Source organism: Protopterus annectens, chromosome 13.part0 (genome assembly GCF_019279795.1).
Source record: "Protopterus annectens isolate FY-2018-M chromosome 13.part0, PAN1.0, whole genome shotgun sequence".
NCBI lineage: Eukaryota > Metazoa > Chordata > Ceratodontiformes > Protopteridae > Protopterus > Protopterus annectens.
Window position 1 is genome coordinate 1,000,540,952 of NC_056747.1, and position 17,585 is coordinate 1,000,558,536.

Sequence of the window (17,585 nt, forward strand, 5' to 3'; positions counted from 1 at the left end):
TATTATTTGCGAGATGACCTCTCAATGTTCCTTATTTTAGAGGAACATTCCTACTTTCAGACCTGATTTTGGATGTTCTTATTTTTGGAGGTATGCCACTGATTTCAGGCTTGATTTATGCATCACAGAATTTTCTCACTCCCTCTCTTTTTTGAAGCTATCAAGTACACATAAATGCACACTACATGACCAACATACTAGTGGCAAAATAATTTAAAGAAAGAAGCACACATCTTACAAAAATAAATGTCCTTGTGTGGTATAGTTTTGTGATGTGGTTCATTAAAGTCAACAGATTTTTCTCTGTGTTTGATAATATGCTTATATTTTTCAAAATGTTGATAGTCTCTGCTTTTTAGTATGTATTTCTCATTAGTATCACATATTCCCACTGCAAGTCAGAAGTATTATGTGCTATCCGGTATTCAAATGTTATGCTAATTAGATGCCCAGATTTCTAGCTGGATGTTCCCATTTTTGAAGGTCCCATTTTCAATGTCTGTAGGTTGATACATATATTTTATAGTTGAACTAATGAAGAATGCTATACATGACCTTATATCCCTGGTTATACATCAGCTTGCGAAAGGCAGTTCATGCCTGCGAATCCTGGTTGAGTACTTTAAAGTGCTACTTAGATTGTAGATAATGGGTATGCAACCCGTGCTGTCTACATGGACTTTGCCAAGACCTTCAACACTATATTTCATACTAGGATTATTCAGAAGCTCTGTCAAGTCAACATTCTAAACAGGTAACTAGTTATATGATAGCAGCCATACCATTTAGGTTCATAGGTTCATAGGTGTGTACTAGGCTAGTGGCCCTCGAGTCTTTACAAGCATAGCCCATGGGATTACCCTCGCATCATGCCACCCGACCTTAGTTCCTAGTGCCTCTGTCGAGTAGAGCCACTGGAGTGATTCTCGGGGTGAATTTTCTATTTCCCATCTTCTCATCAAGATTTCTTTTGTAGAAGGCCAGTGAGGTGCTCTGCTTGACATGTAAGGGAAGTCTATTCCATAGCATGGGCGGTTTCTGGGTTATGAACCTGTCCCTCCAGCATTTTCTGTTGATTGTGGTAATGTGGTTGAGGTCTCTGGTTCGGTGTGGAGGGATTGGAATTTCTTTAGTTGTAGCATTTCTAACAGAGCTGGGTTAGACATGGCTTTGTAAGTCAAGCAGAGATCACCTCTAAGTAGGCAATATGAGACAAAGAATAGTTGGAGTTTTTTGAGTCTGTCCATATAGGACAAGTGTTTAAGTGATTTTGCGTTTCATATCTTTACATATCAGAATGATCAGGCTAATTGGGTGATAATTCCCAGGGTCTGTAGTTGCTCCTCCTTTGTGGAGAGGGATGACTGTAGCAGTGCACCATTCAGTAGGGACAAAGCCTGAGATGATGCTGTGATTGAACAGGGCTCACAGGTGAGGTGCTAGTTCACTCTGTAGTTCATGTAGTACACAGCCAGGGATCTTGTCAGGTCCCATAGAAGCTGTATTCTTGGCCTTGGACAGTGCTATTTTAACCTGTGTAGCAGTAATACTGGATGCCTGGCAATCTACTGGTAGTGCGATTGGTACTTGGGGGGGGGGGTGCTAAAGTTAGCACTGAATCTGTCGGCCAGTATATTGGCAATATCTGTTGGCTCAGTATAGGAAGTACCATTGTTCAGTAGCTCAGAGCAAATCTTTGTATTGCCGTGGAGATTCTTTACATAACTATAGAAGGCCTTGTGGTTGGCTTAACTATCTGCTGAAATTCTGTTTTCATAAATTGATGAGGGATCTCAACCTTTTGCTGAGGCTGAGAAGGGTATTTTTCCAGTCTTTGGACTTTGCTTATTCTGCATCAGTTTCCTCCTTCTGCTGTAGAGTTTGTTTATGGCAGGGGACCACCAGATTCGCTTCCTTTTTTTTTGAGGAGAGCGTCTTAGTTCTATTGGGTATGGCAAGATCCATGCCTTTGTGTACATGCTCATACAGTGCATTGGTGTATGATTCAGCAGTCATGCAACAATTCTCCATTTGCATGGGTGCCAAGAAGTTAGCCACCTCTGTTTTTATGAGCCCAAAGTTAGCTTGGGAGAAGTTTTTCATGGTTTTTACCTTTGGGGGGGGGGTGAGGGATGTGGATTTCCAAGGTGATTCGTTTGTGGTCAAATCTAACCAGGGAGAAGTTGACTACTGGTGTAGAGCAATGGTTGCTCATGTTAGTAATGACCAGGTCAAGGATGTTGCTACCTCTAGAGGGGGTAAGAATGAGCTGGTCCTTGGGCATTGGAATTAATAAATTCCAGAAAGCATTGGGCAAGTCTATTGGTACATGACTAGTGTTCTCAGTTAATGGAGGGGTAGTTGAAGTCACCCAGTATGAAAGTGTTAAGTTGGACCCTAATATTCTCCAGGGTGCTTAGAAATATGGAGTGTGAGTCTTGGGACATGGTTGGGGACCTATAGCAGGTCAGGTGAGTTTGCTTTTGAAAGAAAAACAGCACTAGCAGCATCCCACAAGGCTTTGTCCTAGGCCCCTTGTCTCTGGTATATACTGCCCTGATATGAAAATAATATCAGAGATCATGGCTAGCCATGTTTGCTGGTAACTGCAAACAAAGAGCAGTTATCAAATCCTATTCTGATAGTCAAATTCTCCTGCAAGTGCTAGGCCAAATAGTTGGTGAGCTAATGATGAACTTACAGCACCAAGAAATGCAGAATAGTGTGTTTTAGCAAATTTAGCATCACTTCTGCTTACCATATAGATGGAGTATGAGCATATTAATCCTACTTCAAGGATCAGCACCTCTAAAGTTAGCACATATAACTAGCAGAAGCATGGGGGTGTGCAATCCCCTCATTGGATGTCTTACTTTTACTGTAAATTTGGCAATTCGCTGCAGATTTATTTTCAAATGCTGGGTCTCGAACTTCCAGAGACTTCTAAAATGGAGAAAAATGCGGCTTATAGCCTAATGATACCATCTTTTTACAGTGTGTTATTTCTAACAGGATTTATAGCCAGCTACTCTGTACTGCTGATTTTGCTCCTTCTAATGCTTTATTTACTCCTCATTAAAGTACATAGTCCAAATAATTTGTTTTTAATTAGTAGATTGTGAACTATACTTAGTTTGATCAGTTTTTTTATTCTACTGATATCTGTATAGTTAACTCACAGTGTTTCTTTTTCTTTTCTCTTACTTTCATCATAGATGATGAATAATTACTTTTGCATGTACTTGCCCAAATTATTTCACACTGTATTTTATAGATGGTAAAGATTTTCTCACTGTGACGTCAAAGAACATGTGATCTCATTAGACATTTGCAATCAAGAAACTGGAAAAAATATATATAGACTGTATATAGAAAAGCCAAGAGATATGACTCCTTTTGCTCTTAAGAGTATAAACACTAGAGACATGCTCCTTTTTATGTGTATGTTGTTTGTCCCTATGCCAGCAGGCAATCAACCTTCCCCAACAAGACTTGAGACCATGTATTCCCCTCTACTTGTTAAACTTAGCAAAAGATGGCTGAAGGGGAAGGCAGCCATAAGGGTGCTTTGTAGCTTCTCTGGTATCCTGGCAATGAAATCCTATGAAGTAGGTCTTAATTCCTCCTCTGAGCAGGTGACAAGTGATCTAAATCACCAAGGAAGCCACTACTCCTTCATTGTGTAAGCACATACTCCTGTGCACCTGGAGTGAGGGCTACTATATACACTCACTTCACGGCCAGCCTTACATTGCTTCTCCTCTTTTGTCATTGAACCCCTCCTCCATACATGCCCATGTTATCTCTGACAGATGCCCAAGCAGCTAATCAAATTCAGGTCATCTGGCTTATATTGAAGGCTTTATCCCTATACACTAACAGAGCCAACCTTGCAAGTAGAATATGAATACATTTATTTATTTATTTGATATTTATTAACCAGGTTAGCCCAACTGAGCCAGGGGCCTATTTTCAGTGGAGACGCGAGGACAAAAACTCCAGATTATTTACAAACTTTTGAGTAAAACAACAATGAACAGATGGTAAAATATAAAACATGTGATGAGATATAAAAGTAATAGATTACATCATTACATTTCAAGAAATGGAAAAAAATAATTAAACTATATAAAAATAAAAAAGTAAAATAGAAAAAATATTGTTAAAATTGTATACTCTATATGAGCTATGTGCATGGTGTTTGACAAGCGAGTTGGGTTGATAATAACAGTTGCGTATTTAAGTACAAACTATTTAAGGTAAGATTGCATGACCGAGATAAAAGGAGGAAAAGGAACTGATAGATAAAAAGGAGTAAATGAAGTGTAGCTGGGGGGGTAGTTATAATGTGGTGGTTTGACATAGGGGCAGGACCAGGTCATTTGTAGGGAGTGTTTAAGTTCACGTTTAAACAGGTGCCTTGGGAGATGCTCCTTATATTGAGAGGAAGTGAGTTCCAGGTATGTGCTAAAGAATATTTATAAAGGGATTTACCAATATTTTTGTTGGGTTTGTAGATACCAAGGAGGAATTTGTTGAATGAACGAAGGTGATGGCGGGGGCTGTAATAGAATACAAGGTTAAAGATAGAGGGGCAAGACGAGAGATTGTTCAGGATGGAGTGGGTGATCTGTAATTGTTGTAGTAGAAGTTGTTTGGGGAATTCAGGCCTTTGGAGTGTCTTCAGGGCAAGACAGTGATGGGACTTGTAAGGGAGATTAGTGGCAAATCTGGCAATTTTATTGTATGTTTGTTCAAGTTTGGAAGGGAGAGTTGATTGAATGTTAGTGAGGATAGGGGCTGCGTACAGTAGGCAGGGTAGCAGAAGAGACTGAGCTAGGGAGAGTTTAGAGGACGGTGTAAGAAATCTCTGATTAAGATAAAGGAGACCGAGTTTCTGGTGTTTTTTATATACTGTTAGATGTGAATATCATATTTCAGTTCATCAGCAATAATGATGCCAAGAAGATTGGTATGGGGTTTAGAGTTAATGATGGTATTGTTGAGTGAAGTAATGAAAAAGGAGGATTTGAGGTGTGCCAGTGATTTAGGAGTGAGAAGAAGGAGCTTAGTTTTTTTGGGGTTAAGGTCAAGTTGATTGTGAGAGAGCCATGTTTCTACAAAAGAGAAGATGTCCTGAGTAACAGCTAGGAGATCAGGGATGCTATGGGCAGTAGAGAGTAGTGTAGAGTTGTCTGCATATTGTAGAAATGTTGAGCAGTTGCAGACAGAATGAAGATTGTTAGTAAAAATATTGAACAAGAGGGGGGCCTAAGATAGATCCTTGTGGGATACCAGTGTTGACTGGAGGAAAGGGGAGAAAGTTTTCCAGTGAATGGATTGCTGCCTATTGGAGAGATAACTTGAGAACCAGTTTATTGAGGAGTTACTGAAGCAGAGGTTGGCGAGTTTAGTTAGAAGTTTAGAGTGAGAGTGTAAAAGGCTTTAGACAGATCAAGGAATAAGCATAATACTAGCATGTTAACATAGCATAACAGGTATATTATAATCTTCTCTCTGTGATACTCTTATTGATTCTTAAGTTGTGCACACTACTGGACCCCTTCCCCCTTTTCCTACCATTTATTGTAACAAATATATACAGTTTTCCAAAGCTTTGCATTTATTTTATATTCTTATATTTTATTTATCTTATATATTACATTTATTTTATATTCTTATATTTTGTTCTTCCATTTATTGTAACAAATATATTCAGTTTCACAAAGCATTGCATTCATTTTATATTCACCATCTGGCCTCTTCAAATTACCACTTTTTTCTAGCTCATCTCTCCCCACTAGTTGGAAACCTAGATATCCTTTACTCTGAAGCTATGCTTCTATATTCTCACATTCTTTGACACACTTCTCTGGGATGGGGACATCTACTGCAACCCAGGACGTCCCACCCCTTGCTTGCACAATAACTCAACACTAACCTCATCCCCCACCTACTCCCTTCTAGCAACACTCCCCCACCTAAATCACTAAAAATCTTCTCACTAAATATTCAAAGCATTATAAATAAAATAACTGAACTGCACTCTTGAATTTCTAATACATCTCCCTACATTCTAACTCTATCAGAAATTTGGCTTAAACCACACATCCTCAACTCGGAAATCTTACCTCCAGGCTACAATATCTTTTGTGCAGATAGAAAGAATAAGTGAGGTGGGGGTGGCTATCATCTACTCTGAAATACTAAACCTATCCCCTCTCTTCATCTCTGTTCCATCGTTCTCACTTGCAGAAATCCTTATCGTTATCTGTCACCTAAACTTACACAAACAATTTGCCATAGTCTCTATATACATTCCCACTGGCAATATCCAGTTAATGGAGGAGGATGAGACATGTAGAGGTGTTGAAGGAAGGACCATTTTATATTTGAATTCTCTAAACAACTACTTCTACCTTAACTTCACATTACGCACTCTATCCTGAATGACCCCGTTTCCTGCCCTTCCATCTCCAACCTGGTCTCCTACTACAACCCCCATCGTCACCTTCGTACTTCCAGCAAACACCTCCTTGACCTATATAACCCAATAAAAATATAAGAAAGTCCCTCTACAAATACTCTGTTGCACATGTTTGGAACTCACTGCCTTAAAACATAAGAAGCATTCATCAAAAACACCTGTTCAAAAAATAACTTTTTTTTTCTTCAGAGTACATGGTCCTGCCCTTGTCTAACGCCCACTTGATCTAGCCTCTTCTCTTCTCAACTTTAACTCCTTTTCTCTATTCTGCTCTTTACTTCCTTGTACGTGCTTCATATACCTTTATACCTCCCTCTCACCTCACTTCCATAGCATATATATTCATATATATCTTTATTTAAAAAAAATGATTGAATGATTTATCTGTTTGTATGCACTTCATGTGTGATATTCTTTAGACCTGTCAATTGTTATTTAGCCTACTCTATGTAGAGATATTCTATGCTGATTTTCTTATTATTTTTCACGGTGGTTTTAATTTTTTACTCTTATTTTTATTTTTGATTTGATTTTTATTGTAAAAATATGTAATACTTGTGGAGCTTTTCTCCTTGGGTCTCCACTGAAAATGGGCCACTAGCTCAGTTGGACTAACCTGATTAACAAATGTCAATAAATAAATACATAAAAATAAATAAATAAATGTTGTTATCCTGGGCCTCTGCTACTGTTTGGGTGAAGGAGAGTAGTGTGGTGAAAGTGCTGTGGTGGGGTCTAAAGCCATGCTGGGTGGGAGTTAGTAGGTTATCAAGCAGGTGTTTAAGTAATTATGAATGGATACACTGTTCCAGTATTTTGGAGATGGTGGTAGGATGCTAATGGGCCTAAAGTTGGAAGGGTCAATAAGGTTACCGCCCTTGTGAAGTGGGATTGTTCATAGGTTCATAGGTTCATAGGTTGGTACTAGGCTATCAGCCCCAGGGCCTATACAAGCCTAGCCATAACAATTCCCTGGCTATTTCTTCCCACACTATTTACTTCCCTGGACCCGTGTCTAGCAGGGCGACTGACGTGATCCCTGGGGTGAATTTCCTTTCTCCCATACAATCGTCAAGATTAATTTTGAAGAGGGCCAAGGAGGTGCTCTGCTTGACATGTATGGGCAGTCTATTCCAGAGTCTGGGGAGTCTCTGGGTCAGAAATCTATCCCTTCAGCATGTTTTGTTTATTGTGATGACAGGGTTTAGATCACTGGAGCGTGTGTCTCTGAGGGATTGGGATTTCTTTAACTGTAGCATGTCCAACAGCTCTGACTTTGACATGGCCTTGTATGTTAAGTAGAGATCGCATCTGAATAGATGATATGCAGCAGAGTATAGCTGGAGTTTTTTAAGGCAGTCAGCATAGGGCATCTGCTTTAGCTCTGTGATCCTTTTAGTGAGGTATTTCTGCAGCCTTTCCAGTTGTTGCAGATGTTTAGAGAGGTACATACCAAATGGAGAATTGTATTCTATAATGGGTCTAATGAAGGATGAGTACAGTGGGACAATGACCTCCTTTTTTCTGGATAAAAAGCCCTCAGTGATGAGGTGTGCCACATAGAAGGATTTCCTGACTGTTGTAGCGATGTGGTTATTGAAGGTGAGACCACTGTCCACCTGTGTCCCTATGTCTCTTATCACGCTTTCAGTGTTTAGTGTACTGCCACCTATGTGGTAATTCATGGGTACATGTTTTTTCCCAGAGGGGATAACTATACATTTCTTGGTATTGAGCTTGAGCCCATGGCTCTGGCACCAAGCATCTGTTTCTGTAAGTCTCTTTTGTAGAGTATTCACATAATTTGGGGATTCAATAATGGCTCCCAGTTTGCAGTCATCTACGAACTTTGTTAGCCAGAGTCCCTTAGTGTTGGCCTGTACTTCAGAGAAGTAGATGCCAAACAAGAGCGGTCCCAGGACTGAACCCTGAGGTACTCCACTTCTCACTTGTCTGCAGCTGGATTTGGAGTCAGCTGCTTTTACAATGTGGGTTCTGTCAGCAACCCATCAAGTGACGTAGGGATTAATGCCAAGCTTAGTAAGTTTATCTATGACTCCAGAGTGGGGGATGGTGTCAAAGGCCTTGGCAAAGTACAAATAGGTTGTGTGGACTGCCTTACCCTCATCCACGGCTCTGGAGACTGATTTGAAGAAGTCAATCAGGTTCAGGAGACAAGATCGGCCCTTCATTAACCCAATCTGGGTGGGGTCCAGTGTTTGAAGGTTGCCAATGTCTTTATTTATAAGTTCCATGATAATATGCTCCATGGCCTTGCAGATCAGGCTCGTCAGACTGATGGGGCAGTAGTTTCCAGGACCCAAGGTGGATCGCCCCTTGTGGAGTGGGATAACTGCAGCTGTGTGCCACTCAGTGAGCATGAAGCCTGAGGTGAGGGTATGATTAAACTTGACACTTAGGTGAGGTGCCAGTTCATTTTGTAGTTCATGTAGTACACAGCCTGGAATGTCATCTGGTCCCATGGATGCTGTATTCTTAGCTTTGAAGAGTGCATTTTTTACCTGTGTGGCCATTATTACCGGAATTTGGGAATCTTCCGGTATTGAGATGGGCCATTTAGGGGGTGAGAGGGGGGTGTGAAGTTGGCACTGAATCGTCTGCCAGGATATTGGCAATATCCTTGGGATCAGTATATTTAATGCCATTCTGTTGTAGCTCAGAGCAGATCTGAACATTGCCATTTAGATTCTTGACATAGTTATAGAATGCCTTGTGGTTGTCTATTGGAATCTTTGGCAATTTTATTTTCGTAACTAGATTTGGAAGATGTTACGAGAGATCTCAGCTTCTTACTGAGGCTGGTAAGGGAATTTTTTGCATCGTGGGATTTTCTTCTTTTCTGCAACAGTTTCTTCCTTTTGTTGTAAAGTTTGTTTATGGCAGGGGACCACCAGATTGGCTTTCTTTTTTTTGGAGGAGAGCATCTTGGTTCTATTTGGGATGGTGCGATTCATGTATGAGTGGATGTGCTCGTACAGTGCCTTGTGTAGATGGATTTCCAAATATCAGGGACACAGGCTTCTGTAAAGGAATGATTTATGAGTATAGAGACTGGGTAGGTGATGGATTTTGTAGCTAATCTGAGAAAGTAAGAAGGTAGATTATCAGCAGAGGGGGGAGCAGGGTTTCAGTTTGAAAAGGAGAGATTTGATGAAGGAGGTAGGTACAAGTTTGAAAGAGAAGGTGTTGAAAGGTGTTAGGTTAGGGGATGAAGGAGGTGTTGGAGAAGTATTACTATTATGTGTAAGTTTCTGGATTGTTTCTATGAAATAGTAGTTGAGGAGGGTGGCAGGTTCAGTAGCAGTGTAATGTGGGAAAGTGCTCGGAGTTGAAAGATTACCAGGATAAAGAAGATGATTAATGGAAGACAAGAACTTCTTTAGATTTTTATGTGGATTACCTTGGTTGGATCTGAAAAAAAAATTCTTATCATAATTGCCAAGCTTTTTGGACAGGTTCCTAAGCTCTTTGCATCTTAGAAGTAGAGTAGGGGACTTATTTTTAACCCAGGATTTCCAGACACTGTCTCTGATACATTACAGAAGGGGTATGTTTTGTGAGCCAAGGGGCAGAGTTAGAATTTATTCTGATTTTTCTGATGGGTGCCATGGAGATGAATATGTCTAAGAAAATCTTATTGAAAGATGTAACAGCCTCATTAAGAGGGAGGTGTTGAAGAAAGGACCATTTTATATTTGACAGTCTGGAGTTAAAAGTATCTGGAATGAAATGCGTGAGTTTGAAACAATATTTGATGTATAAATAGGTTCATAGGTTCATAGGTTCATACTAGGCTATCTGCCCTAGGGCATTTATAAGCCTAGCCAGAATGTGTTTGGCATTCGCCACCCATTTTAAATTAATTTTGCTATACCCTTTTCCGAGGTTAGTATACTGTGCCTCTGTCTAACAGTGACACAGAAGTGATACCCGGGGTAAACCTATAATCTCCCATCCACTCATCAAGATTCCTCTTGAAGAGAGTCAATGAGGGACTCTGCCTAACCTGGACTGGAATTTTATTCCAGAGTGAAGGGAGCCTCTGGGTTATGAATCTGTCCCTCCAGCATGTCCTATTTATTTCAGTGCTGAGGTTCAAGTCTCTCGAGCTTGTAGCTCAATGGGATTTGGATTTTCTGAGGTGCAGCATGTCCATTAATTCCGGGTTGGACATGGCTTTATATGTCAGGCACAGATCGCCTCTAAGCAGGCGGTATGCCACTGAGTAGAGATGGAGTTTCTTTAACCGGGCAGCATATGGCATCTGTTTGAGCCCTTTGATCCTCTTGGTGAGGTACGTTTGGGGTCTTTCCAGTTGCTGCAGGTGTCTGGTAAGGTACATCCCAAAAGGGGCATTGTACTCAATTATGGGCCTGATGAGGGATGAGTAAAGAGGCACAATGACTTCCCCTGTTCTAGATGTGAATCCCTTCATGATCAGGTGGGCTATATAAAATGTTTTTCTAACCACTTTGGCCATGTGGTTGTCAAATGAGAGATTTCTATCAACTTGGGTCCCCAGGTCCCTAATTACTTCTTCTGTACTTAATGGATTACCACCTATGTGGTAATTTGTGGGCACTTTGTTTTGCCAAAGGGGATGACTATACACTTTTTGGCATTTAGCTTGAGGCCATGGCTCTGGCACCAGTTGTCTGTTTCTATGAGGCCCTTTTGGAGGATGCTTGTGTTGGCTGGAGAGTCGATTATGGCACCCAGTTTGCAGTCATCTGTGAACTTGGTCAGCCACAGTCCTTCCATGTTGGCCTGTACCTCCGAGAAATATATACTGAACAAGAGAGGTCCCAGGACTGAGCCTTGTGGGATGCCACTTGTAACTGGTTTGGAGTCTGACATGGCTCCAGCAATTCTAACCATGTGGGTTCTGTCCTTGAGCCAGTTTGCAACCCATCTAGTCACATAGGGGTTTATATTTAAGCTGGTGAGCTTATCTATAATGCCTAAGTGAGGTATTGTATCGAAGGCTTTTGCGAGGTCCAGGTAGGCTGTGTGGACCACCTTCCCCTCGTCAGTGGCCTTGGTGACTGTTTCAAAGAAATCAACCAGGTTTAAGAGGCAGGATCTGCCCTTAACAAAGCTGAACTGGGTAGGATCCAGTGTCTGTAGGTCCCCAATATCTTTATTTATGAGGTCCATGATGATCCTTTCCATAGCTTTGCAGACCAAGCTAGTCAGGCTTATGGGGCGATAGTTTCCAGGATCCGTTGAGGCACCACCTTTGTGGAGAGGGACCACTGTTGCTGTATGCCACTCTTTGGGTACATATCCTGTAGTAAGGCTGAGACTGAACAGTAGTTTTATGTTTGGGTTTAGCTCTTCTTGGAGTTCATGTAGGATGCAGCCCGGGACACCGTCTGGTCCCATTGATGCTGTGTTTTTTGCTTTGGAGAGGGCAGCTCTTACCTGAGCATCTGAGATGTCAGGGGGGCAGCACTCTTCTGGGATAGATATTTGCCCTTTTGGTGGGGAGTTTGCGCTGAACCTGTCAGCTAGGATGTTGGCAATGTCTGTGGGTTCGGTGTATTTTTTGTTATTTTGGACTAATTCTGAGCATATCTGGGAATTCCCACCCAGGTTCCTAACATAATTAAAGAAAGCCTTGTGATTATCCTTAGTGTCCTGTGCAATTTTTCTTTCGAAGCTGGCCTTAGACGATTTTATGAGTGCCCATAGTTTTTTGCTAATACTGATCAGAGATGACTTCCCTTTTTGGGATTTTTCTCTATCATGTAGTAGCTTCCTCCTTCTATTGTATAGTTTGTTTATGGCTGGGGTCCACCATACAGGATGTCTGCCTTTGGAGGATTGGGTCTTGGTTTTATTTGGGATTGCATGATCCATGCATTCCTGAAGGTGTTCATAGAATGCATTTATAAAGGATTCTGCGGTCTGGGACGTATTTTCCACAGGCCCGGGGGCTTTGAAGGATTCCACCTTGGTTTTGAGGAGTGTGAAATTTGCTTTAGAGAAGTTTTTCACTGTGGTTTTCAGGGCAGGAGGTGGAGTCGGGATGTGAATATCCATTGAGATTAGTTTATGGTCTGATCTTATCAGTGAGGGATAAACTTCTGGTTTGGAGCATAGAGTCACCATGTTGGTGATGATCAGGTCCAGTATGTTTTCCCCTCTTGTGGGAGTGGTAACAAGTTGTTCTATAGCATTTGAGTTTATAAATTCTAGGAATCTTTGTGCTAGGGTGTTGGAGCTAGAGTAATGCTCCCAGTCTATGTTTGGGTAGTTGAAGTCACCCAATATAATGGTGTTTGGAGAGACCTTCATATTTTCCAGTGTTCTCAGGAAGGCCGAGTGGGGTTCCTGGGTTTGGGAGGGTGGTCTGTAGCAAGCTATAAACTGGAAGGCAGTTTTACCCACTGTTAGTTGCACATGGATAGTCTCTGATGCTTCCTGCTGTGCCACCAACCTGGAAGTGTGGGTATCTTTGACGAATATTGATACTCCCCCTCCTTTTGTGGTTCAGTCCAAGTTTTGGGGCCGAAAAGCATGGTATGAGGTATAACCTGGTAGTGCTGGGGTGCTCTCAGGAGCCTTGAACCAGGTTTCTGTTACTGCACAGATATCGATGTTCTCCATGCTAAGGAGAGTTTTGAGTGCATGCATCTTGAGGTTTAGACTTCTGGCATTGAGTAGCATCACTCTTAGTTTCTTATCCCTTGTGATACCTATGGAGGTGGGTTTGTCTTTTGAGCCTTGCCTAAAAAAGGCACTATGGGGGTAGCAAGAGCCTTTGCCATTATCTGAAAGCCCAGGGGTGACAGGTGCAAGCCGTCCCTAGCGAAGCATCGTGGCTTGTTGAGCATGTCATCCCAGGCTGACAGGCATTGGATCCCCTTTGAATGACACCAATACTTAAGCCAATTGTTGAAATTGATCATCTTGTCTTCATATTGTGGCATCATTCTTGGTGAGGGTAAGATGCTACTCAAGGTCAGGGTCATTCCGGGCTGGGCTACATGCTCAGAGAGCTCCTCTATGTCTCTTTTCATGTAGTCCAGAGAGGTACATCTCAGGTCATTCACACCAGCATGGACAATGACTGAGTCATATTTGTACTTGCCTTGGAGTGACCTGAGAGCTTGTGTTATGTGGCGGATCCTAGCGCCCGACAGGCAGCTCACAGTGACCTTCTCCTTGTTCAGCCTGTTGAGCGGTACGTCAGTGTGCCTGATGATAGAGTCACCTATTAAAAGTGTATCAGGTGTGTTGTTTAGCCTTAAGGGCTGTGACTGTTCGACACACTGGTTTTGTGAGCTATGTGTTGCACGTGTTTTGTTTTGGGGTAGCGGTTACTTGTGTGTCTGCTTTGGAGGTCTCTGCTGCTTAGGCAGATTTTTATTTAGAACCTCCGAGTATGTTTTTGTGTGTTTATGTGTTTGGTTTCCTGTCATGGTAGGTCTATGTGAGACTGGAATTGTAGTGAGTGTGGTTTCCTTCTCCTCCTGACTGGTTTCGCCAGTACTGAGTTGAGAGAGCTTAGCCTACAGTATGGCTATATGGTTGCATCTCTCACATGTGTTGGAATTTGTTGGGAGGAGGAGAGGGTTGTCTGTGTACATGAGGCAGTTGTAACATTGCCTCAAGATTCCCAGATTCACCAGCTGGACTGGAGAGGAGATTGACAACTGACCTTTGGACATGCTAGAATAGTATTGGGAATTCATTTATAATTGAAAAAAAAGGGCCAACGGGGAACAAGGTACTCAAGGGGAGTTTGTGAGTGTGTAGTGCTTTTAATTTTTTACTACTGACTTATACAATTGCTTTAGTGAGCAAGTGCCAGGTAACTTAAATGCAATGTTTTACAGGTAACTTAAATGCAAAAACAACAAACAGTAACTTTCTTTCAAGTGAAACAAGGAAATAAGTACAGTAAGCAATGCAGATATCACTAGGGATCCACAGAAGCACTTAAAAACCACGTTTTAGGTGGAATTAGTGTTTCAGGGAAATAACAAGCAAACAAACAACAAGCATACAAACAAAGCTAGATTCAGCAGGTCTGGATCTAGTCTATGCTACACACGGCCGGCCTTAGGCATAGGCGAACTAGGCGACCGCCTAGGGTGCTGTACAGATCAGTCTCTTAAAGGGCGCAGTTTTTATTTATGCATGTACTTTTTATGTAAGTATTTCAATTAACCAAGTTTGCACTCTTCTCGCCGCCCTGCTGGTGTAACCGGAAGTCACTTACAGCTGCAGGTTGGCCAGGACGCTTTAAAAAAAAAAATGAGGGACAGTTTGACAGCTGAGAGGTATGCATGTGTGCATTTCATTCCATTGTCCCATATATGAATCTTACTAGTAATACTAGGTTAGCCAATGACACCACAATGTAAGCAGAAAACCAAGTTACAGATCCGTACAACTTTTTGATCTTTGAACTGCCCTGCCAACAGTGACACTTAGAAAAACTGATCACAAACTACTACAAACAACGTTAACAGAAGAAAATACTGTATTTCATCCAAAACAACCTGGACTGAAAGTAGCTTAAATGCCAACAAAAGTAGTTCCAAAGAAAATGAAAATGACCTTTACTACTACCAGAATTGACAATCCAGTGTATCTCCTTAATTGCACAATTTTCTAATCAAAGGCAGCAAATGTCAGAGTGCAGTCGCAAAAGTGAATTAATCAGAAATCTAGACTCTTGTTTTAATATAAGGCGTAACTGTTAACAGCCCTGAAAAAAACAGCTCACAAAACAACTGAGCACAAGTCGTTGGGTCTGTAGCTACTCTATCTGTTTCATGCACAGAACTGCAACAAAGGAAAACCCACCGTTGAAAAGATAAAGCAAACACTGTAAGCTGGATATATAAATTTTCTAAATATGGTTAGATTGTTGTAATATGTAATGATCAGAAACTACAACTCCAGCATTGAAAGAATTTTTGTTTTGGAAAACATGGCCTAAATTACTTTACTCCTATTCTGCATCTGTAGGACTTACTTCCAGAGTTTTCACAAGGATTTTCATGTATGTTTCTGTAATCTCCAAAGATATTCCAAACATTGATGGCAGTAAAATAAACACCACCACAACAAACAAGAATACAGTCAACACATTGATAGCTATGTCCCCAATGTCTTCCATTTTCACTACTGACAAGCAGGACCCAAATCATACCTCTCAACTGTACAGATTTTTGCAGAATGACCAGATTTTTGCCTCATATTTTTGGTGTATTCCTCCTAAAATCTATACTTTTCTTTTCTGGCAAATATCTGAGGATTTAAGTAATTAAATAATGACAAATATTTGAGTTTAAGACTCCACATCCTTCAGAAAATTCATGCTAATGCAAAACCTATTATTAAAAGCAATATTTAAAATCTGTCCCCTCATCATTTTAGGCTTTGTCCATATTTTTTGCTCTAAGAGGTTGAGAGGTATGACCTGAATCCCTAAGAATCAGGACTTCTGACCTCACGAACTACACTGCATGCATTGATACTGTAAAGACTTCAATTTCTTATTTACTTCCTGCATAGAGCACCCCTCCTTGGTAACCCCACCCTTTGCTGTTGGGGCACTTCCCGCTTCCCTGTTTTATCTTGGTTTGCTACATTGCTTATATGTTTTGACCAGCGTGATGCAAACATGTGCTAAGTCTTATACTGCTATGAAAAATGTCATGCATATGCAATCTTTTCATTTGTGTTGTCTTTTAAATTGTGTCTTAAGTAGTAACTTCAGTGTCAAGTTTCGTAGTCGCTCCTTGGGGTTCTTAAGGATGGTATAGAGGTGATGAGGGAATAGTTTGCATTGGGATCTTCTCATTGTGGAATAAATGGAAAATATATTACGTGGCGTCAAAAATAGTTAATCCCTCTCTCACACATACACAATCAGACAGATTTTTAACACGTTTGTTTGATTGCGTATCGATTTATGATTTATGCACTTACTTGCATTTGTTGACTGGGAAAGTCTTAGGAATACCTCTCAACCTCTTAGCGCAAGAAATCTGGACAAAGCCTGACATAATGGGGGGGGCACAATGACCTAAAATAGGGAGGGGCAGATTTAAATATAGCTCTTACAAACTTTGAAAGTTGCTAGAATAAACAGGTTTTGTGTTAGTATGCATTTTCTGAAGGACGTGAAGTCCAAAACTTAAATGTCTATCATTATTTAGTATCTTCAGTCCTCAGTATTTTGTCAGAAAACCACAACTTTTAGGAAGAACAGACCAAAAAATGTGAGGCAGAAATCTGCAAATTAAGCGAAAATCTGGACAGTTAAGAGGTATTTCTAAAACAAACTCATTTTCATCAGTGGACCGAGGAGAAAAGCTCCAGAGACCAGAAAGTATGATGTTTAACTTAGCTTGTAACAGACAATTTATATATAGATATCAGATAACACTATTCTCAATTGGATAGATATCTGTACAGTTAAGTAGACTGTTATTGACTTTATTTAAGTATAGGAAATGTGGAAAACTAGGGAAAAATCTCAGGATTGTAATAAAACTACGACAAGAAAGGGAAAGGAAACATACCTCTCAACTGTCCAGATTTTCACTGAATGTCCAGATTTTTGCCTCATGTTTTTGGTCTGTTCCTCATAAAATTTGTATTTTTTTTTTTTTACCAACGAAATGCTTCTAGGGAACACCAGCTCTAGAAATGTGCACGAACCATATGAATATTCCCCAGAATAGAAAGCCACGATCCACGTAGTAAAAACTGTTTATTGTAGTAAAATAATAATAAATATATTTTTAAATTCTAATTGCACATTAATTGATCAGATGGTAACATTTTGGCGATTTTTTAACTATTTAAAGTTTAGCTATTGAGCTGTTAAATGTTCTGATGAAATCTATACTTGTTAGATGAAAGCGCTCAACGTTTTTTGTATTTTACTACAATAAACAGATTTTACTACGTGGATCGTGGCTTTCTATTCTGGGGAATATTCATATTTTTTTTTAGCAAATCAGTGGGATGTTCTGAGGAATGACGTTACTAAATAATTATATACATTTGTGTTTCAGACTTCATATTCTTCAGAAAAATACACACTAAG

General features: G+C 40.6%; 1 long non-coding RNA gene across 1 annotated transcript; it reads right to left on the bottom strand.

Moving 5' to 3' along the window:
* Positions 1-620: 620 nt before the first annotated feature.
* Positions 621-15,585, bottom strand: LOC122788397. Its single transcript, XR_006362653.1, has 3 exons — positions 15,501-15,585; positions 6,703-6,707; positions 621-630 (listed from the first exon to the last, which is right to left on the bottom strand). It is a non-coding gene; the product is annotated as an uncharacterized LOC122788397 (long non-coding RNA).
* Between the last annotated feature and the right edge of the window lie 2,000 nt (positions 15,586-17,585).